At 24.0% G+C, this 25,091-nt stretch overlaps 1 protein-coding gene across 6 annotated transcripts in view; it reads left to right on the top strand.

Moving 5' to 3' along the window:
• LOC145241494 (protein SCAI-like) overlaps positions 1-25,091 on the top strand; it is a 404,381-nt gene that overhangs the window by 244,365 nt on the left and 134,925 nt on the right. The window lies entirely within an intron of this gene.

Genomic DNA, 25,091 nt, shown 5'->3' on the forward strand with positions numbered 1-25,091 from the left:
AATATCAATAAATTTTCATACCAATAAATATAAATATAAACAATCTTCATAAATAAACAATATAAATAAATTTTCATACCAATAAATATAAATATAAACAATATTCATTAGTAAAAAATATCAATAAATTTTCATACCAATAAATATAAATATAAACAATATTCATTAGTAAAAAATATCAATAAATTTTCATACCAATAAATATAAATATAAACAATATTCATTAGTAAAAAATATCAATAAATTTTCATACCAATAAATATAAATATAAACAATATTCATTAGTAAAAAATATCAATAAATTTTCATACCAATAAATATAAATACAAACAATATTCATTAGTAAAAAATATCAATAAATTTTCATACCAATAAATATAAATATAAACAATATTCATTAGTAAAAAATATCAATAAATTTTCATACCAATAAATATAAATATAAACAATATTCATTAGTAAAAAATATCAATAAATTTTCATACCAATATATATAAATATAAACAATATTCATTAGTAAAAAATATCAATAAATTTTCATACCAATAAATATAAATATAAACAATATTCATTAGTAAAAAATATCAATAAATTTTCATACCAATAAATATAAATATAAACAATATTCATTAGTAAAAAATATCAATAAATTTTCATACCAATAAATATAAATATAAACAATATTCATTAGTAAAAAATATCAATAAATTTTCATACCAATAAATATAAATACAAACAATATTCATTAGTAAAAAATATCAATAAATTTTCATACCAATAAATATAAATACAAACAATATTCATTAGTAAAAAATATCAATAAATTTTCATACCAATAAATATAAATATAAACAATCTTCATAAATAAACAATATAAATAAATTTTCATACCAATAAATATAAATATAAACAATATTCATTAGTAAAAAATATCAATAAATTTTCATACCAATAAATATAAATATAAACAATATTCATTAGTAAAAAATATCAATAAATTTTCATACCAATAAATATAAATACAAACAATATTCATTAGTAAAAAATATCAATAAATTTTCATACCAATAAATATAAATACAAACAATATTCATTAGTAAAAAATATCAATAAATTTTCATACCAATAAATATAAATACAAACAATATTCATTAGTAAAAAATATCAATAAATTTTCATACCAATAAATATAAATATAAACAATATTCATTAGTAAAAAATATCAATAAATTTTCATACCAATAAATATAAATATAAACAATATTCATTAGTAAAAAATATCAATAAATTTTCATACCAATAAATATAAATATAAACAATATTCATTAGTAAAAAATATCAATAAATTTTCATACCAATAAATATAAATATAAACAATATTCATTAGTAAAAAATATCAATAAATTTTCATACCAATAAATATAAATATAAACAATATTCATTAGTAAAAAATATCAATAAATTTTCATACCAATAAATATAAATATAAACAATATTCATTAGTAAAAAATATCAATAAATTTTCATACCAATAAATATAAATACAAACAATATTCATTAGTAAAAAATATCAATAAATTTTCATACCAATAAATATAAATATAAACAATATTCATTAGTAAAAAATATCAATAAATTTTCATACCAATAAATATAAATATAAACAATATTCATTAGTAAAAAATATCAATAAATTTTCATACCAATAAATATAAATATAAACAATATTCATTAGTAAAAAATATCAATAAATTTTCATACCAATAAATATAAATATAAACAATATTCATTAGTAAAAAATATCAATAAATTTTCATACCAATAAATATAAATATAAACAATCTTCATAAATAAACAATATAAATAAATTTTCATACCAATAAATATAAATACAAACAATATTCATTAGTAAAAAATATCAATAAATTTTCATACCAATAAATATAAATATAAACAATATTCATTAGTAAAAAATATCAATAAATTTTCATACCAATAAATATAAATACAAACAATATTCATTAGTAAAAAATATCAATAAATTTTCATACCAATAAATATAAATATAAACAATATTCATTAGTAAAAAATATCAATAAATTTTCATACCAATAAATATAAATATAAACAATATTCATTAGTAAAAAATATCAATAAATTTTCATACCAATAAATATAAATACAAACAATATTCATTAGTAAAAAATATCAATAAATTTTCATACCAATAAATATAAATATAAACAATATTCATTAGTAAAAAATATCAATAAATTTTCATACCAATAAATATAAATATAAACAATATTCATTAGTAAAAAATATCAATAAATTTTCATACCAATAAATATAAATATAAACAATATTCATTAGTAAAAAATATCAATAAATTTTCATACCAATAAATATAAATATAAACAATATTCATTAGTAAAAAATATCAATAAATTTTCATACCAATAAATATAAATATAAACAATATTCATTAGTAAAAAATATCAATAAATTTTCATACCAATAAATATAAATATAAACAATATTCATTAGTAAAAAATATCAATAAATTTTCATACCAATAAATATAAATATAAACAATATTCATTAGTAAAAAATATCAATAAATTTTCATACCAATAAATATAAATATAAACAATATTCATTAGTAAAAAATATCAATAAATTTTCATACCAATAAATATAAATATAAACAATATTCATTAGTAAAAAATATCAATAAATTTTCATACCAATAAATATAAATACAAACAATATTCATTAGTAAAAAATATCAATAAATTTTCATACCAATAAATATAAATATAAACAATATTCATTAGTAAAAAATATCAATAAATTTTCATACCAATAAATATAAATATAAACAATATTCATTAGTAAAAAATATCAATAAATTTTCATACCAATAAATATAAATACAAACAATATTCATTAGTAAAAAATATCAATAAATTTTCATACCAATAAATATAAATATAAACAATATTCATTAGTAAAAAATATCAATAAATTTTCATACCAATAAATATAAATACAAACAATATTCATTAGTAAAAAATATCAATAAATTTTCATACCAATAAATATAAATATAAACAATATTCATTAGTAAAAAATATCAATAAATTTTCATACCAATAAATATAAATATAAACAATATTCATTAGTAAAAAATATCAATAAATTTTCATACCAATAAATATAAATACAAACAATATTCATTAGTAAAAAATATCAATAAATTTTCATACCAATAAATATAAATACAAACAATATTCATTAGTAAAAAATATCAATAAATTTTCATACCAATAAATATAAATATAAACAATCTTCATAAATAAACAATATAAATAAATTTTCATACCAATAAATATAAATATAAACAATATTCATTAGTAAAAAATATCAATAAATTTTCATACCAATAAATATAAATATAAACAATATTCATTAGTAAAAAATATCAATAAATTTTCATACCAATAAATATAAATACAAACAATATTCATTAGTAAAAAATATCAATAAATTTTCATACCAATAAATATAAATACAAACAATATTCATTAGTAAAAAATATCAATAAATTTTCATACCAATAAATATAAATATAAACAATATTCATTAGTAAAAAATATCAATAAATTTTCATACCAATAAATATAAATATAAACAATATTCATTAGTAAAAAATATCAATAAATTTTCATACCAATAAATATAAATATAAACAATATTCATTAGTAAAAAATATCAATAAATTTTCATACCAATAAATATAAATATAAACAATATTCATTAGTAAAAAATATCAATAAATTTTCATACCAATAAATATAAATATAAACAATATTCATTAGTAAAAAATATCAATAAATTTTCATACCAATAAATATAAATATAAACAATATTCATTAGTAAAAAATATCAATAAATTTTCATACCAATAAATATAAATATAAACAATATTCATTAGTAAAAAATATCAATAAATTTTCATACCAATAAATATAAATACAAACAATATTCATTAGTAAAAAATATCAATAAATTTTCATACCAATAAATATAAATATAAACAATATTCATTAGTAAAAAATATCAATAAATTTTCATACCAATAAATATAAATATAAACAATATTCATTAGTAAAAAATATCAATAAATTTTCATACCAATAAATATAAATATAAACAATATTCATTAGTAAAAAATATCAATAAATTTTCATACCAATAAATATAAATACAAACAATATTCATTAGTAAAAAATATCAATAAATTTTCATACCAATAAATATAAATATAAACAATATTCATTAGTAAAAAATATCAATAAATTTTCATACCAATAAATATAAATATAAACAATCTTCATAAATAAACAATATAAATAAATTTTCATACCAATAAATATAAATATAAACAATATTCATTAGTAAAAAATATCAATAAATTTTCATACCAATAAATATAAATATAAACAATATTCATTAGTAAAAAATATCAATAAATTTTCATACCAATAAATATAAATACAAACAATATTCATTAGTAAAAAATATCAATAAATTTTCATACCAATAAATATAAATATAAACAATATTCATTAGTAAAAAATATCAATAAATTTTCATACCAATAAATATAAATATAAACAATATTCATTAGTAAAAAATATCAATAAATTTTCATACCAATAAATATAAATATAAACAATATTCATTAGTAAAAAATATCAATAAATTTTCATACCAATAAATATAAATATAAACAATATTCATTAGTAAAAAATATCAATAAATTTTCATACCAATAAATATAAATATAAACAATATTCATTAGTAAAAAATATCAATAAATTTTCATACCAATAAATATAAATATAAACAATATTCATTAGTAAAAAATATCAATAAATTTTCATACCAATAAATATAAATATAAACAATATTCATTAGTAAAAAATATCAATAAATATTCATACCAATAAATATAAATATAAACAATCTTCATAAATAAACAATATAAATAAATTTTCATACCAATAAATATAAATATAAACAATATTCATTAGTAAAAAATATCAATAAATTTTCATACCAATAAATATAAATATAAACAATATTCATTAGTAAAAAATATCAATAAATTTTCATACCAATAAATATAAATATAAACAATCTTCATAAATAAACAATATCAATAAATATTCATACCAATAAATATAAATATAAACAATCTTCATAAATAAACAATATCAATAAATTTTCATACCAATATATATAAATACAAACAATATTCATAAATAAACAATATAAATAAATTTTCATACCAATAAATATAAATACAAACAATATTCATTAGTAAAAAATATCAATAAATTTTCATACCAATAAATATAAATATAAACAATATTCATTAGTAAAAAATATCAATAAATATTCATACCAATAAATATAAATATAAACAATATTCATTAGTAAAAAATATCAATAAATTTTCATACCAATAAATATAAATACAAACAATATTCATTAGTAAAAAATATCAATAAATTTTCATACCAATATATATAAATACAAACAATATTCATAAATAAACAATATAAATAAATTTTCATACCAATAAATATAAATACAAACAATATTCATTAGTAAAAAATATCAATAAATTTTCATACCAATAAATATAAATACAAACAATATTCATTAGTAAAAAATATCAATAAATTTTCATACCAATATATATAAATACAAACAATATTCATAAATAAACAATATAAATAAATTTTCATACCAATAAATATAAATACAAACAATATTCATTAGTAAAAAATATCAATAAATTTTCATACCAATAAATATAAATATAAACAATATTCATTAGTAAAAAATATCAATAAATATTCATACCAATAAATATAAATATAAACAATCTTCATAAATAAACAATATCAATAAATTTTCATACCAATAAATATAAATACAAACAATATTCATTAGTAAAAAATATCAATAAATTTTCATACCAATAAATATAAATATAAACAATATTCATTAGTAAAAAATATCAATAAATTTTCATACCAATAAATATAAATATAAACAATATTCATAAATAAACAATATAAATAAATTTTCATACCAATAAATATAAATACAAACAATATTCATTAGTAAAAAATATTAATAAATTTTCATACCAATAAATATAAATATAAACAATATTCATTAGTAAAAAATATCAATAAATTTTCATACCAATAAATATAAATATAAACAATATTCATAAATAAACAATATCAATAAATATTCATACCAATAAATATAAATACAAACAATATTCATTAGTAAAAAATATCAATAAATTTTCATACCAATAAATATAAATACAAACAATATTCATTAGTAAAAAATATCAATAAATTTTCATACCAATAAATATAAATATAAACAATATTCATTAGTAAAAAATATCAATAAATTTTCATACCAATAAATATAAATATAAACAATATTCATAAATAAACAATATCAATAAATATTCATACCAATAAATATAAATACAAACAATATTCATTAGTAAAAAATATCAATAAATTTTCATACCAATAAATATAAATATAAACAATATTCATAAATAAACAATATCAATAAATTTTCATACCAATAAATATAAATACAAACAATATTCATTAGTAAAAAATATCAATAAATTTTCATACCAATAAATATAAATATAAACAATATTCATTAGTAAAAAATATCAATAAATTTTCATACCAATAAATATAAATACAAACAATATTCATTAGTAAAAAATATCAATAAATTTTCATACCAATAAATATAAATATAAACAATATTCATAAATAAACAATATCAATAAATTTTCATACCAATAAATATAAATACAAACAATATTCATTAGTAAAAAATATCAATAAATTTTCATACCAATAAATATAAATATAAACAATATTCATTAGTAAAAAATATCAATAAATTTTCATACCAATAAATATAAATACAAACAATATTCATTAGTAAAAAATATCAATAAATTTTCATACCAATAAATATAAATATAAACAATATTCATAAATAAACAATATCAATAAATTTTCATACCAATAAATATAAATACAAACAATATTCATTAGTAAAAAATATCAATAAATTTTCATACCAATAAATATAAATACAAACAATATTCATAAATAAACAATATAAATAAATTTTCATACCAATAAATATAAATACAAACAATATTCATTAGTAAAAAATATCAATAAATTTTCATACCAATAAATATAAATATAAACAATATTCATTAGTAAAAAATATCAATAAATTTTCATACCAATAAATATAAATATAAACAATATTCATAAATAAACAATATCAATAAATTTTCATACCAATATATATAAATAATATTCATAATAAACAATATCAATAAATTTTCATACCAATATATATAAATACAAACAATATTCATAAATAAACAATATAAATAAATTTTCATACCAATAAATATAAATACAAACAATATTCATTAGTAAAAAATATCAATAAATTTTCATACCAATAAATATAAATATAAACAATCTTCATAAATAAACAATATAAATAAATATTCATACCAATAAATATAAATATAAACAATATTCATTAGTAAAAAATATCAATAAATTTTCATACCAATATATATAAATATAAACAATATTCATAAATAAACAATATCAATAAATTTTCATACCAATATATATAAATATAAACAATATTCATAAATAAACAATATCAATAAATTTTCATACCAATATATATAAATACAAACAGTATTCATAAATAAACAATATCAATAAATTTTCATATTAATGCATATAAATTTAAACAATATTCATAAATAAACAATATCAATAAATATTTATACCAATATATATAAATATAAACAGTATTCATAAATAAACAATATCAATAAATTTTCATACCAATATATATAAATACAAACAATATTCATAAATAAACAATATAAATAAATTTTCATACCAATAAATATAAATACAAACAATATTCATTAGTAAAAAATATCAATAAATTTTCATACCAATAAATATAAATATAAACAATCTTCATAAATAAACAATATCAATAAATATTCATACCAATAAATATAAATATAAACAATATTCATTAGTAAAAAATATCAATAAATTTTCATACCAATATATATAAATATAAACAATATTCATAAATAAACAATATCAATAAATTTTCATACCAATATATATAAATACAAACAATATTCATAAATAAACAATATAAATAAATTTTCATACCAATAAATATAAATACAAACAATATTCATTAGTAAAAAATATCAATAAATTTTCATACCAATAAATATAAATATAAACAATCTTCATAAATAAACAATATCAATAAATTTTCATACCAATATATATAAATATAAACAATATTCATAAATAAACAATATCAATAAATTTTCATACCAATATATATAAATACAAACAGTATTCATAAATAAACAATATCAATAAATTTTCATATTAATGCATATAAATTTAAACAATATTCATAAGTAAACAATATCAATAAATTTTCATACCAATATGTATAAATTAAACAATATTCATGAATTTTTATACGAATATACATGGAACAATATTTATAAATTTTTATACAAATAAATTTTACTTTACAATACCAATACAATATTAATAAATTACCATAAAATTAAAGTTTTTTATATTTGTATGTGAAACATTGTCAATTAATTTCCATGAAAAGAAAGATTTAAAATATACATGCATTGAACATTGTCAATCAACAAAGAATATACAAATAACGTTGTATTACATAATGTTCATTAAACAATATCAATATATTTTCATACAAATAAAATTTTATCATAAATGTATATACTGAACAATATGAATAATTTGAGGACTAATAACATTTTATTATGTATGCATTAAACAATATCTATACATTATCAGGGATATAATTTTTTTTATATAGATTGAACAGTATCAATAATTTTTGTACGAATAAAGTTTTGTCATATATACCTTGACAAACAATGATAGTGATTAGATACCCACCAAAGTATCTCTTAATATAAAAAAATAAAACAAAACTGTTAATCATTCCTGATTAAAAGTTGTTGACATAGACTGAAATTTATGTATTATTATTCATCGGACTACTGTTCTCATCTTGAGTGTGATTTTCAAAACGTTTCGGTCGATATAACCTCAAACCTTCTTGAGGTGTATCTTGCCGAACTCGGGAATGTTTCTGTCGAACTCGGGAATTTGGACGAAATTTCGAGCGGAACCCTTTATTTAATTCACGGGTAGCGTGCTGTTGTTCCGTCAGCAATGACTGGATAGAGGTCCTAAGTAATTCGCAATTGTATTTTTCGGTCACCCACACTGAGGATTGAACCTTCAACCTTCAGGAGAATATCACTTTTACAATTGATTTTTCCCAGTACTCTAACCCCTGCATCATGTGTCCTTGCAGACAGTCTGCACGAAATTTCGTCCAAATTCCCGAGTTCGACAGAAACATTCCCGAGTTTGACAAGATACACCTGAAGAAGGTTGAAGGTTATATCGACTGAAAGGTTGTGAAAATCACACTCAAGATGAGAACAGTAGTCCGATGAATAATAATACATGTAACCAATCCTCATCTCAAAAATTCAGAAACGTAAGACTGAAATTTATTTTTATGCAAAATGATCACGATTTTGTTTATTTTATTTCGTAGTTTTTTCCTTGTTTTTTTTTTTTTTTAAATGGAGTTCACCACTTATCAAGGCCTGGAAGCCACTCGGGGATAAGGGTTATTGCGTGTACAGTAATCAATGGGATAGTGTCGTAGTAATCGTTAGTATTGGAAATTTGATAAAGTGTCTTACTTAAGGGGGCAGTTCATCAAGAATTTGTTTATGTTAGACTTGAAGACATCCAAGTTGTAGTCAGGTGGGAAACAGGCAAACGGAAGAGAGTTCCACAGGCGTGCACTTCTAAGAAAGAAGCTTTTGTTCATGGAATCTACGCTTTGACAGTGCTTTCAGCTAGACGGGTGTTTATCGTGAAAGATTGGCAAGCGGGACCAGAGATTGGACCTCAGACGAGCTCTTATCATGGAAGTAACGATAAAACAAAGATAGGCTCGCAACGTCTCTTCTGTGGGAGAGAGGTTGCAAGGAAGAGAAAAGGGCATCTTCCACTAAGCCATAAAGTCTATTTTGTACTCTGTCAAGGCAGGATAGGCTGTTTTTAGCAGCTCCTGCCCAGATGTGGCAGCAGTACTCCATCCTTGGACGTACTTGGCTTTTATATAGATAGAGAATTGCATCAGTAGTGAGATATCTTTTGGAGCGTTAAAAGGATCCCACCATTTTCCCAGTGACCTTGGCAACAGACTTGATGTACGTGTTCCATTTCAGATCAGGAGTAAAGGTCAAACCCAAAAGCTTGTCAAAACATGGAGCCTCCCCAAAACAAGAGCCATCCATTTCAGTGGATGCCAGATGAGAATCAGAGCGTTGATGATGTAAAGATAGGAGCTTGGTTTTAGATGCATTAAAAGTAACCAGCCACCTCTTCCCCCACTGTACCACGTGCTCAAGATCAGAGGAGAGAGAATCAGAGAGAACTTTGTCATTTATGGGCTTTGATGTGTTGCCATAGATGGTTGTGTCATCAGCATAGATGTCAATGAATGAGTTAAGTATGTGTTTTGGGAGATCATTGATGTAGATCAGGAAGAGAGTTGGACCTAGGATGGATCCTTGAGGGACTCCAGCATTAATACTCTGGGCCTCTGATTTCTGCCCATCAACCACTACTCTTATGAGCCTATCAGAGAGAAATGATTTAATAATTGGGAAAATATTTCCAGTTATACCATTGCTGGAAATCTTGTGAAGTAGACCTTTATGCCATACCTTATCGAAGGCCTTTGATATGTCAAGAGCAATTGCCCTAGAAAGGAAGCCTTTTTCAAGAGATTCACTAATCCTATGAGATGTAACCATTAGCACATCTGCTGTAGATCTAGCAGAACAGAAACCATATTGCATGTCACTAAGAAGGTTATTTCTACTAAGGTGGTTGACTACTTCTCTATTTAATATGGATTCCAGCAGCTAACTCATGACACACAGGAGACTTATTGGTCTGAACTGAGAGGGAGATGACTTATTACCTGAATTTTTAAATACAGGGCATACTGATGAAGTTTTCCAGGGTGTTGAAAAGCACTTCTCCTTAAGGCAATGCTTAAACCGTGTTGTAAGTATGGGAGCAAGTTCTGGTTGAAGCTTTTTCAACTATAATTGAGGGTCAGGTCTGATACTATAGAGGACACATCCTTTTTAAACATGGAATGCAGAGGTAGATCAGATATGAATGTACGGAAGCTATCCCAGTCAGCCATAGAGTATCGATATACAGTATGGTAGAGAGGTACGTCTGAAGACTTATTACATTTTTTTTTGTAGCACATGATAAGGTAAAGCCATAGCAATTATCCACTAGTATGGCATCGAGAGGCCCCACCAGAAACTACTACATGGTCCAGAACGCATTCACCAAATGGCAATACAGCAGCCCCAATACTTTGTACCTGCTGATAGGACAGCCTCCTTAGTGGTTAATCCAAGGTTCGGGTCCCTGACTATCAGGTGGATAACATCAGCCCAGATGAAACGTTTACCTCCAGCACCCTTACTAGTGACATGGCCACAAGGATAGACATAGAAAATTTCTGACATCTCAGGCTACTGTTCACAAAGTACTACCGACCTAGAAAGCAGCTTTTTCTTTGCCCTTTGTCAGAAAAATCACTCATTGGAAATGAGGACTGAGGGACAAAAAAGGAGAAGCGAGAGTTACTAGAGCTGCCGATAACACATCCACAGTGCATTATCTACTCTCCATTAAAAAAAAATAGTTACGAGAGACTTATTAATATCTACTTAATATGAGTCCGTTGCTCCATTTCCAATTTAGGATGATATTTGAAAATAGTCTCCCTCCCATATTAATGCGTGGATGTTTTTGGCTTTATCTACCTCGAGTTAGAATGTTTGAGCTTATAGCTTTACCTTATAGTTAAAATACGATAATGGAACTATCAATTTGTGAAGTCTGGTTATTTTGTATTAATTTAGATTTGAAGAACTCATTTAAAAACTAGTTAAGAGTAATACCGTTTGGGTTACGTAATAAGTTTAGACTAGTTAAAAATAATGCATACTGCAGAGAACAAGCCGTGTTTTTCTGAGTTTAGATAATAGTGCAAGGTTGTAATTTGGAAAATTCTCGTTTTCATAGGTGACTTTTTTATGTTTTAAATATAAGAAAACAGTATTGGTTAATAATAGCATATTTGACAAAAAAGATTTAAAAAAAAATACAAAATAAGTACAGTTAAAATGTTCAGAGTTTAAGTTAAAGCTGAAATAAGAAAAAAAAAACTGTTTGCAATACACAAATGTTTGCGATATTAAGACAAATAGATTTCAAAAGTTATAGATAGAAATAAGGAAATAGAAAGAAATAAGGGAAGCTTACACAGTCGTTTATGGTAAAATGGGATTTTATTAAAGAAGTGGCACCATTCCATTTTTCGATAATATCTAAAAAGCATTAGTTGTTCGTTAATGTTGTTGAATTTTAATTGTTTTTAGTTGCCTTTCTTAAAATGTATTCCAGAATACATAAAATTATCAATTTACTTTTGCAAAAAATGTATTCCAGAATACATAAAATTATCAATTTACTTATTGCAAAAAAAAAAAAAATTTCTGACAACAATAACAACGATTAATAATAATTTGGGTCACTAAACTAGGAAATAACACTATTGATATATATCTTGGTCGAAATTGTTGGTTGGGGCAGGAAAAATCGACTTTACTTTATTATATAGAGTTATAGTAATCGTACTTAGCTTTCTAGTAACATTTTTTGTGTTTTATTTCCTTTTCCTTCAAACAATTAGAGAATCACTTCCATAAATACTGAGTTCCAGAATTTATTGATTAAACAAGAAAGCAAATCGGTGACTATTCTGTGGCACAAAAAATAAAATAAAAATAGATAATAAAATAAAAATACAGATTCATTCTCAATGAAGAATATTTTTACCAGTTCACTTAAAATTCTATAGAAATACTAAACAAAACACACACATACATATTTATTTTAGATTTTATTTTTATTTTGACCAAGATGGGTATAGTGCAGCAATTGATCTCTCGAGAGTTTAACAGGGACACCACGAGAAGGCTTGCTACGTGTCCCCTAAGCGAGGCATGCTTCGATAAAGGCCTGAAAGATGCTTCCAACACTGCCCAACGAAGGATCTTGAGGTGGAGTCAGACGCTGTGATGGTGATGATTTTAAAATTTATAATGTAACGTATGAACACGTGGGAGAATATCAGCAGGAGCTGTAAGGTAGCTGACTTGCGAGGATATTAGCACAAAAGATGGCATGTTAAACAAAGACACAAAAGATGTTCAAACATTCATAATATTTTCTTTCACTATTTTAACAGTTTTAAATAAAATATTGCTTTTATAGAATACATATTATGGTCTGTTAATAAAATCTACATTCATCTTACGTTTTAAATACTATTGTCTTTAGACACTTCATATGTCTGTAACATTTTTCAGATCATTTAATTAATTGGCAATCATAAAAAATAGGAGTAGCAGTACAGTAGTTATGAAAGGTTTAATCATGAAACAAACAAAAAGAATTAACAGAATTTGAAAATGAATATCTATTATATAAAATTAGGTGAAGTTGATTTTTGATTTCAGATCTAAATAATTCCATCCTAAAATATTGATATTTCATTCTGAATAGCTATTTCATTTTGTTTAACGTTGGTTTATGTTGTTAAAAAGAAAATTTGTAATTCACTTTCATTTCTTTGCAAGAAAGACATCTACATTTCTGCAGCAAATATCAATTACAGATGAAAGCCATTTTTTATATCAGTGGCAAATTTTCCTGTTATTATGAATAGTAATGCTAACATGTCTGTTCATTTAATAATACAAAATAACTGTTAAAATATTCAGAAACTATCATAGAAATAAGTAATGTTTGAAAACTTTACAAACTGTCTTTTAAGCATTCTTCAATATATGGGTGTAATTCATTTTTTAAATTGAATAATGTAATATAATTTATCGAACCATACAATTAAAATTTTGATTAATTTTCTGAGTAAATTTAAATATACAAGCAAATGAAAATGCTAAAATGATTTCACTTTAGATAAACACAAAAATTAATATTTTGAACAATCATTTTCTTAGAAAAGATATCAAAATGATAAACAACTAATAAATTATTTCTAACAATGCATAACAAATTAATCTACAATAGTTACTAAACTTTACAAGACAATCAACAAAAAGCCAAAATAATATCAGCTAACCATTGAAAAGAATAGAAAACATAAAACTATTCATTCCATTGAAAGACCAAGAATTTAAGAAACTTACTTACAAATTAAGAAATCCTACAAAAGTAATTAATCTTCAGTTTATGCATTGAGTTATGTTTGGAAAACCTGCCATTTTGTTTTAACTTTAATTTGCACTTATTTCATTAAGTGACCTATCTCTTACTAGGTTTCTGTCTATCACTCTCACTCTCTCTCACTGTATATTGTGTGACACCCCCTACTCTTTTGTGCCATATCTACCTTGCTTCAGTCTCTCTCTCTCTCTCTCTCTCTCTCTCTCTCTCTCTCTCTCTCTCTCTCTCTCTCTCTCTCAAGTTAACAAGACTATAAAATGTAACAAAATCTAGAAATTAATTTGTAGGAAAATAACAGCTTGACACTCAGCACCCTTTTCACTCAGCACCCTCAGCTTCACTTACTCATCCACCAATCCTGGCATCACTTACAAAGAACCCCCTCCCATAATAACTGCACTTACTCATTTAGATTTAAATTTCAAAGAACATTTAAATATCAAATTTTTATCTCTTTTTTTAATCACTCCCTAAAATGAATGCAAAATGAACACTGTCACAACACTTTCTTCCTCTTACACTCCAGCTTCTAAAGCAAAACGTCTTTGTTTTTATTTTATTTTGACTGATCTCTAAAACCAGACAACGTGAAAATACACTTATGCCACATAGATGGATATTTACTCATCAAATCGACACTCTAATCTATTTGCTACTCAAACACATTTTCTTGCACTTAACAATGCACAAACAGACAAACTCTCACATGTGTATATTTTATTTTTCACAATAAATGTTATTTTTGTTATTGTCAAACATGTTTCATTCTATTTCCTTTAACAAGAAGAAGATTGTTTCTATTTCAGTGTCTCTTTCCATAAACTTTAATAAAATGGCAACTGACAAAACAAAGCAAAGCAAGAAAGAATATGAAAAAGCCTTCAAAACAGTGGATACAATAATAAATGAACATATTATAATAATAATAATAATAATAATAATAATAATAATAATAATAATAATAACAGAAAACGAAATATAACTTGGTTTAAACCACCTTATAAAACTGAAGTAAAAACAGATTCACCAAGTATTTTTGGGAATAATAAATATTTCTCAAAACAAAGATAAGCTATCTAAAAATGAAAATAATATTAAAGTTGTTGTATTAAAGTACTCAATAGAAATCAATAAATACAATAGTAATAATCACTGATGATTTGTGTGAAAACTAGTTAGTTAATAATACCAATTTATGTAATTGTAGAATAAAAGACAATTGTCTATTGATGAATAAATATTTAACCATATATAAAGTGACTGTAAACAGTATTGATAATAAAGAGACAGTATATATATAAAAGTTACAGAAAATCCATTTATATATAATAATGTCATATGACATTTGAAAATAAAAAATTAAAAATAGTATTACATTATCAAGATATAACATAAAACATAAATATAAACATTTATTGGGAAATATTAAAATATTTCATGTATAGTAGTAACTTATTTTAAAACTCACATTATAAACTTCAAAATTTAAATAAATTATTAAAACTCACATTATAAACTTCAAAATCTAAATAAATTATTAAAACTCACATTATAAACTTCAAAATCTAAATAAATTATTAAAACTCACATTATAAACTTCAAAATCTAAATAAATTATTAAAACTCACATTATAAACTTCAAAATCTAAATAAATTATTAAAACTCACATTATAAACTTCAAAATCTAAATAAATTATTAAAACTCACATTATAAACTTCAAAATCTAAATAAATTATTAAAACTCACATTATAAACTTCAAAATCTAAATAAATTATTAAAACTCACATTATAAACTGCAAAATCTAAATAAATTATTAAAACTCACATTATAAACTTCAAAATCTAAATAAATTATTAAAACTCACATTATAAACTTCAAAATCTAAATAAATTATTAAAACTCACATTATAAACTTCAAAATCTAAATAAATTATTAAAACTCACATTATAAACTTCAAAATCTAAATAAATTATTAAAACTCACATTATAAACTTCAAAATCTAAATAAATTATTAAAACTCACATTATAAACTTCAAAATCTAAATTATTAAAACTCACATTATAAACTTCAAAATCTAAATAAATTATTAAAACTCACATTATAAACTTCAAAATCTAAATAAATTATTAAAACTCACATTATAAACTTCAAAATCTAAATAAATTATTAAAACTCACATTATAAACTTCAAAATCTAAATAAATTATTAAAACTCACATTATAAACTTCAAAATCTAAATAAATTATTAAAACTCACATTATAAACTTCAAAATCTAAATTATTAAAACTCACATTATAAACTTCAAAATCTAAATAAATTATTAAAACTCACATTATAAACTTCAAAATCTAAATAAATTATTAAAACTCACATTATAAACTTCAAAATCTAAATAAATTATTAAAACTCACATTATAAACTTCAAAATCTAAATAAATTATTAAAACTCACATTATAAACTTCAAAATCTAAATAAATTATTAAAACTCACATTATAAACTTCAAAATCTAAATAAATTATTAAAACTCACATTATAAACTTCAAAATCTAAATAAATTATTAAAACTCACATTATAAACTTCAAAATCTTAATTATTAAAACTCACATTATAAACTTCAAAATCTAAATAAATTATTAAAACTCACATTATAAACTTCAAAATCTAAATAAATTATTAAAACTCACATTATAAACTTCAAAATCTAAATAAATTATTAAAACTCACATTATAAACTTCAAAATCTAAATAAATTATTAAAACTCACATTATAAACTTCAAAATCTAAATAAATTATTAAAACTCACATTATAAACTTCAAAATCTTAATTATTAAAACTCACATTATAAACTTCAAAATCTAAATAAATTGTTAAACAAGGAATAAGTAGACACACTAACAAATATTTTCTTTGCTATTCAAACAAAATTATTAAATATTTAAAAAAACAAATTTATAAAAAGAATAAAAATATTTTTAAATACTTAGTCACTGTAGATTACCACATAATTTCAAGCCAACTTTTTGTCTATGATATTTCAAATTTAAAGCTAAAACCATGATTAATAATTAAATAGAAAATCACATAAATTTATTGAAATATTAAATTTCTTATTTAATATATAATTTTAAACTGAAAATGAGAAGCCAGACATTTATCTACTATTTCAGAGACTCCAACTGAAAGATCTTTCTTGCACTTAGATCATTGAGTTTATTCACCAGTTTTTGAAATTCTTTTTCATGAACCCAGTAGCTCCTACTAGTCTGGATTATCATACTTACATGGTGATGACGTTATAGTATTTTATTAGTATCCTAGCAGTTTCATTTCATTTATTATGTTGTAATTTTTCTGGAAACTTTCTATGAAAAGTTCTGCCTGTTTTCACTAATTTCTCCTAGTTTTTTTTTCTACTTCTTAAGAAGTATTCCTAATGGCCCTACAGTTATTAGTATTACAATAGTTTAAAAATATTCTATGTTTTCTTCAGCTCTCTGGCAAGCTTATTTAAGTTTTTCTACCTCTTTGATCGTCACCCTTTGAGCTGCTGGGACAGCAAAATCTATTGTTTTTTCCCTTCTTGATTACTATTATGACACTGACCTCTTTGCTTGAATGAGTTCATGCATTTGTATTTCCATGTCCCAGAGAATTTTATGCCAATATTGTTTTTTCCATATGTTTTTCTGCACAATTTATTTGGTCTGTTATATAAATAGCTAGGATTATTATTTACTCAGTGAAGGTAGTCACACAGGCCATCAAGAAAGATTTCTCTTTAAGAACTACTTGTGGCATTTTCTCGAGTCTGAATGACAACAAATCTCCCCAGATTTCCAGTACTCTCCACCTCTTTCAATAATCTTAGCAGATGAATTTGCGTTATTGTAACAGCCGCTTACCATTGATTTGGTGGCGAAAATTGGTCTTCACCAGAATTTGGGTGGCAAAAAGCCTCCCCAAAGTCTCAGTACTCCTTGCACTCATCCAGGAGAAATCGGGTTAGTATTTTCTCTCCTTGATCTCCCCCCCCCCCGATCCTCCTCGCTTATTTGGTGTTGTGTCAGTTTCTAGTAACATGGGGAAAAAAAAAAATGGGGTGAAGATAGGGGCGTAGGGGGGTAACTTACAATTATAAAATTTCACTTTTCATGATTCCTTTGTGTTTTACACTTGTAGCATTTTCTGTATGTCCAGTTTGTGCCTGTGTTAGTTTCTGCATTCAAGGGTTTTCTTTAATATTTCATCAGTTTTCATTATTGTTATCTGTTGATATTTTATCAGACATCCCTCTAATTCCAATCTCTCCCATTCTTTTTTTCAAAGTTTTTCAGTATTGTTCCTAGCATTTCTACTATTAGTGGTGTTATCTTAACTGTTTTCATCTTTCATATCCCTTTGATGTATTTGATTTGCTTCTTCATCTCCTTAATCATCACTCTGTGGTTTGCTGGAATCTTGCAGGTCTTTTCCTTATTATATTATTATTATACTAGCGGGACCTGTGGAAATTCCACAGAGGAGTCATTCATATGTAATATATTGATGTTGGCATTCAGTGTAAATGGAGACACTCTGATATTATTGTAGCTTTTTTTATTAAAACTGCAAAAGTATTTATCAAAGCGAGCACGAACATCCGGTAAAGCCCGGTCGTAAATTACGCTTAAATATAATATTTTAATTCTTGCAGATTTCGTATATATGTATGTATAGAATTAATGTTCTATCGATTTTTATATATTATAAAGTTGCGATTTAAAAAATAAAAAAAATATATCGATATGGGTTGGGTGCATTATCTTGAATTGAAACCGAAATAAAAACTTATGAAAAAAATATATGTATGAGTTCCTTCAGCCATAATCGAAACCGAAACACAAAACTTACAAAGAATTCTGGATAAAATTATTTCTAAAAAAAATAGATGATTTAAGTGCCATCAGCTATAGTCGAAACCGAAACCAAAACTTATGAAGAATTCTTGGTAAAATTATTTATGACAAGAAATAGAGCATAACAATTAAACGACCTGGATGTAAGCGTGACACACAAAAGAACACACACACATTAATTATATAGATTATTATTATGTACTCACTAAGAATTCCCACACTAAATCTATTACTAGCTATAACAGCCCATTACATTGAAATTTGTTTTGTAAATATTTTTGTGTTCTATAAGTATGCCATTTTTGTGAGGTTAAGTAAAAATTTGAAAAATAAAAAACACTAATTTTTACTAAAAAAGTAAGTTATTCTCTTAAGCTGAGTTTTCTTTTTACATGTTTATTTGAGAATGTCTCCATATTAGCAAACTGTTGAGCCAGATAAGTATTGTTTTAAAGCTATTATAATTAATGAAAAATAAGATTTTAAAAAGTTAATTTAATCGCATTTTTTTAAATTAAATATGGAAAGGTAACTCATATAAAAACATCTGGTGCTACCATACCAGGCTATATGAAGATATCGACTTCCATCATACATTAAATTTTTTTTTTAAATCTCTTTGCAAAACTTAATCATCACTTTTGGCAAAGCCAAAAACAAAAGCCATAATCGTGTCCCACCTCTCTTTTACTCCCACCTCTACTTCCCTACTGATACTGGATTCTTGACTTAAAACAAAAACTTTGGAAACAAACTTTTCAAGAAAATGACAACATTTTACTTTGGAAAACAATATTTTTAAAAAATGACAACATTTTACTTTAGAAAACTATATTTTCAAGAAAGTAATAACATTTGACTCACTTTTCAGGAAAGTGACAACATTTTACTTTGTAGAACAAAAAATTTCAAGAAAGTAGCAAAAAAGTGGAAAAAAATTTCAAGAAAATAACAACATTTTACTTTGGAAAAAAATTTCAAGAAAGTAACATTTTGCTTTGGAAAACAAACTTTTCAAGAAAGTGACATTTTTTTTTTTTGGAAAATACTAACAAAAAGGCAAACAGAAAATATTGCTCTAAATAGGATCCCCTAATATTTGGAGATCAAAGAGGTTTTTAAAAAAGTTTTTGGCTTCAAATCACTCTTTAGAGGTTGATAGGCTCTTAAACACAAGCAACTACCAACCATATAAGAAGTCATCTTTTGGATTAAATTGTTTATTTTACTTTCTCTAGTATTAGAAAATGTTGTCTTAATGCATTCGTTTGTATGATGAAAGAATATGTCCAGCAGAAGTTTAGCCACATTAAAATTACAGTTTTCTTTTCTAAATCAACTATTAATGATGTCACAGAAGATGATTGCAGAAGATTTTTTGCAGGAGATCAAAAAATACTCCACTTTAATTTGCTGATGAAGATAAACATGGCAATTATCTGAAAAATGAAAGCTCTAGTTGGATAAAGTAATTTTTGAAAAAACTGTAGTGAAAATTGTAGTGTGAATGCAGTCACGGAGGTGGGCTGCATGTGCGAACTCGAAACCCGAGCAATGGGACACGAGAAGGCGACAAATCATCAGGTTTGATCGCGCATTAATTTGCATAAATGAGATAATATAAGGCCGGGAGTTAAGATGTTTGACAGAGTTGAGCCGTTGAGTTCTTGAGAACCGGATGGAACCTGGTTAGAGTGGAGAGTGTCGCTGAGAATCGAGTCCAGGATTTTTTTTTCGATTAGAAGCTATTTCGGCTTTAAATATGAAACCAATGCGGCCGAGATGAAATGGGAAATTTTAAATGATTCGCGTCGAACCTGAAAAATTAAAAGTTGGGTTAAAAATTGAAAAGCGTTGTCGAAGAGAGAGTTGAATGAGTCATGTCAAACTGCAAAGGTTGAAGATATGAAGTGAGTCGGACTTTTTTTGTCTTTTTGTTTGTTAATCTCAGTGGGATTCGTTGGATTTCTTTATCTATCGTCGTAAAATGAGCGTTGGAATGCAGTTCTACTTGTTTATATTATAGTCGTTTTTTAAACGTGGAATTTGGAATGAAATTCGCTCATATTTGTTTTAAAAAAAAAAGTCGTTGCTGTTAACAGAACTTAAAGATTCGATTCGGACCACCTGTGTGTATTAAAGTTGTCGTTGTTCAACGAGGAATTTAGAGGGAAATCCTTTTTTATTGAAAAGAAAAAAAGTTATCACTTTTAAACGAAAAATATTTTACTCGAGTACAATTCAAGTCGGATTTTATTGTGTTTGAAAAGTCATCGTTGATAAAAGAACTCGAAATGCGATTCGGATGACTTGTATGTATAGAAGTCATATTTCAATGCGGAAATTAAAATGAAATCCTATTGTGCCTAGGGTGTCGTTTTTAAACGATAGATTTATTTTATAAAAGTACAATTCGAGTTGGATTTTATTGCGTTTGAAAAAAGTTGTTGCTATTAAAAGAACTTAAAATGTGATTTGGACGACTTGTATGTATTTAAAAGTTATTTTTAAATATGGAATTTAACATGAAATCGTGTTGTGCTGAAAAGGAGAAAAAAGGTGTCGTTTTTGAATGATAGTTATTTTGGTGAGAGTACAATTCAAGTCGATTTTGTTTTTGAAGAAAAAGTAGTCACTGTTAAAAAGAATTACAATGCGATTGAGTCGACTTGTATGTAAAGTCGTTTTTAAATGAGAAATTTAAAAATTAATTTCTGTGTCTAGCAAAGACAGATACTACTTCCCTACCCAGTATATGATCGTGAGATCAGGAGGGCGTGTAGTGAAAATTGTAGTGTGAATGCAGTCACGGAGATGGGCTGCATGTGCGAACTCGAAACCCGAGCAATGGGACACGAGAAGGCGACAAATCATCAGGTTCGATCGCGCATTAATTTGCATAGATGAGATAATATAAGGCCGGGAGTTAAGATGTTTGGGGGAGTCGAGCCGCTGAGTTCTCGAGAACCGGATGGAACCTGGTTAGAGTGGAGAGTGTCGCTGAGAATCGAGTCCAGGTTTTTTTTCGATTAAAGAAACTAAAAAAAAAAAACGTTGTCAATATTAAAGACCATGGTGTGAAGATAAAAATGAAAAATTGTCTAGTTAGAATCAAATAACGATTCATCAGAGGCATTGCTATGTAAGTTTAACATTGAATATTTAGCCAACTTAATTTTATTAGATGACATTTTTTCTGCCTGGTAAAGATTTGAAATTGAATTAAATAAAATTAAGTTGAAAGTTCTAGTCTTGAACATTTATCTTCTGCAAATCTATTCAAATGAACTGGAAAACTTAAATAAAAAAAATGAATGTATTACAATCTTTTCTAGATTTGATATAATGTGTTTATTAAATTATTGTAGTGCTCAGAGCTCAAAAGAACACTTTTAAGTTGTAGTACACAACAACTCAAAAGTGTTCCTATGTGTACGGAGGAGGGACCAGGTGTAGTTTTGATGAATTTAAGAAAGCATAAGAGTTTTAAAGGTGTCTTACCAGCCAATAACAGTTTGTTCTGAAAGTCAGCTGTGTTGGTTTCTAATTTTGTGGGCATATACACATGTGTGAGAGACACATGGATCTCAAAAATGTGCTCTGAGATTTTGTTGGTAAAGTTGTTAATAATTTTATGGGCGTTTATCAAGTCAATTGCTGGGAAAGCAAAGTGTTATTCATACAACGGTTTTCTGGTAGAGATATTTACTTAGTTGCATATCTCTGAACAGTTTTCAGATGGCCAATGTTTTAAGCAAGATGGACGCTCCAGAGACAAAATGTAAGACGTTTTGCACTATAATGTTATATACAAATAATGTTGTAGAGGAAATATGTAGACACATTATTTTTCCTCCCATGTCCACAGCTTCAGTTTCCAGTTTGTGATCTTTTGTTGCATTGAGGAAAGATTTATAGAGTTCAAGATCTGTCCTTTTATTTCCAAATTTTACAGTTTGATATGAGCTGCAGATTTCAGTTTTGTGGCGTTCTTTAAGTTGGCTTCTATGTCAATACACTATTGTATTATCAACAACATTCTTCAACACAAGCAAAATTTGATTTGTCAGCTTAAATACTATTTGGGTCTGATTTTAAAACCTGATAAGTTTATATGTTAAAAATGAAATGTCTGGATTGACACAGTAATTAATATTTTGATATAATATTCATTTTTGCAATTGCTATTTATTTATTTCTTTTTGTTATGTTCACTCATTTAAATAAATGGTATCATAAAAGTAATTATTGTTTATTTGAATTTTCAAAACGTAATCTTATTTATGATATAATACTTACACCATTATAACTTTAATCTTTTCTTATTTATAACATTTTGATGTTTCGTTATTTTGTTTTAGATTGTTAGGAAATCGATGGCATCACTTTGTGGGTTGCTTTTATAACAGCACTCCATTACAAATTTGTTTTCTTGCTCATTTATTCTTCTGTATGATCTTTGGTTTCTACTGATTTTTTTTTTGATGGAGATTTTTTTTTTGATGGAGATTTCAAATTGGTGTTGAAAAACTGTTGTGAACATGAATTTACATTGATGATGATGATGATGATGATGATGATGCAGCAGCAGCAGCATTGCCAGGCTTATATCCATAAATATAGAATATAAATTTGAAGTTCTGCCATCGATTTTCCATATATAATGTTAATTCTTTTAAATAACTTATAAGAAAAACACAGTTAAGTGATATAACTTCTGTACCTTTGAAGGGTTATGTATAAACATGCAAAACAGTTTACAGTTATCCATAGACTGGCAAGTTTTTATTAAAGGGAGATAATCTTAGGCTAGGGTGGGAGAGGGGGGAGCTTATTCAAAGAAGAAAATCTCCATCAAGAAAGGTAACATGGCATTACTTTATTACAAAATTATGTTTTATGTAAAGAACTGATAATGTCCAGTATTACAAACATGAATTAATTACTCAAAAAACCATACATTTTGAAGAATAACATCTATTATAAAGTAAGGTTTTCATTATAGTCATGAGATTATAAGGTTATGAGTCAGTTTTCACGTTTTTCATAACAGAAGGTAGACAAAAACATGTTTTGTCTGTTCGAATATTGGAATTTTTTTTTTCGATTTTAAATCAATTTCCTTGATTTTTTAATATTTATTTCAGATCAATAAGTTTCTTTTCGTTTGGTCATACATAAAGTAATGCTGAGGAGTTTTCACCCTTACAAAAGAAATCCTTGCTCATCATCAGGAAAAGAATATAGTGACATTTTTGTAATTTACCAGTTAAAAAAAAAGGGCTGCTTACTTAACAAAAAACACTGATTATTTACTTTTAGCTTTACAAGAAATATTAAAGTATTTATTTCTTACATTTACTTGCATATCATAATAGTATGTAAAATAATTCGATTTTGAAGAACAAATTATGAGTTTGTTTTACTTGAATGATATGAGTGGCGGTCATGAATTATGGTGTAAGCCAGCACAATTATGAATCCTGGGTACTGTATTCTTTTTATACTAAGTTTATTATCTTTTCAATTCATTTATTAACTAAATATGTATC

This window comes from Euprymna scolopes, chromosome 20 (assembly GCF_053919585.1).
Source record: "Euprymna scolopes isolate OS-2025 chromosome 20, ASM5391958v1, whole genome shotgun sequence".
NCBI classification, from domain to species: Eukaryota; Metazoa; Mollusca; class Cephalopoda; order Sepiida; family Sepiolidae; genus Euprymna; species Euprymna scolopes.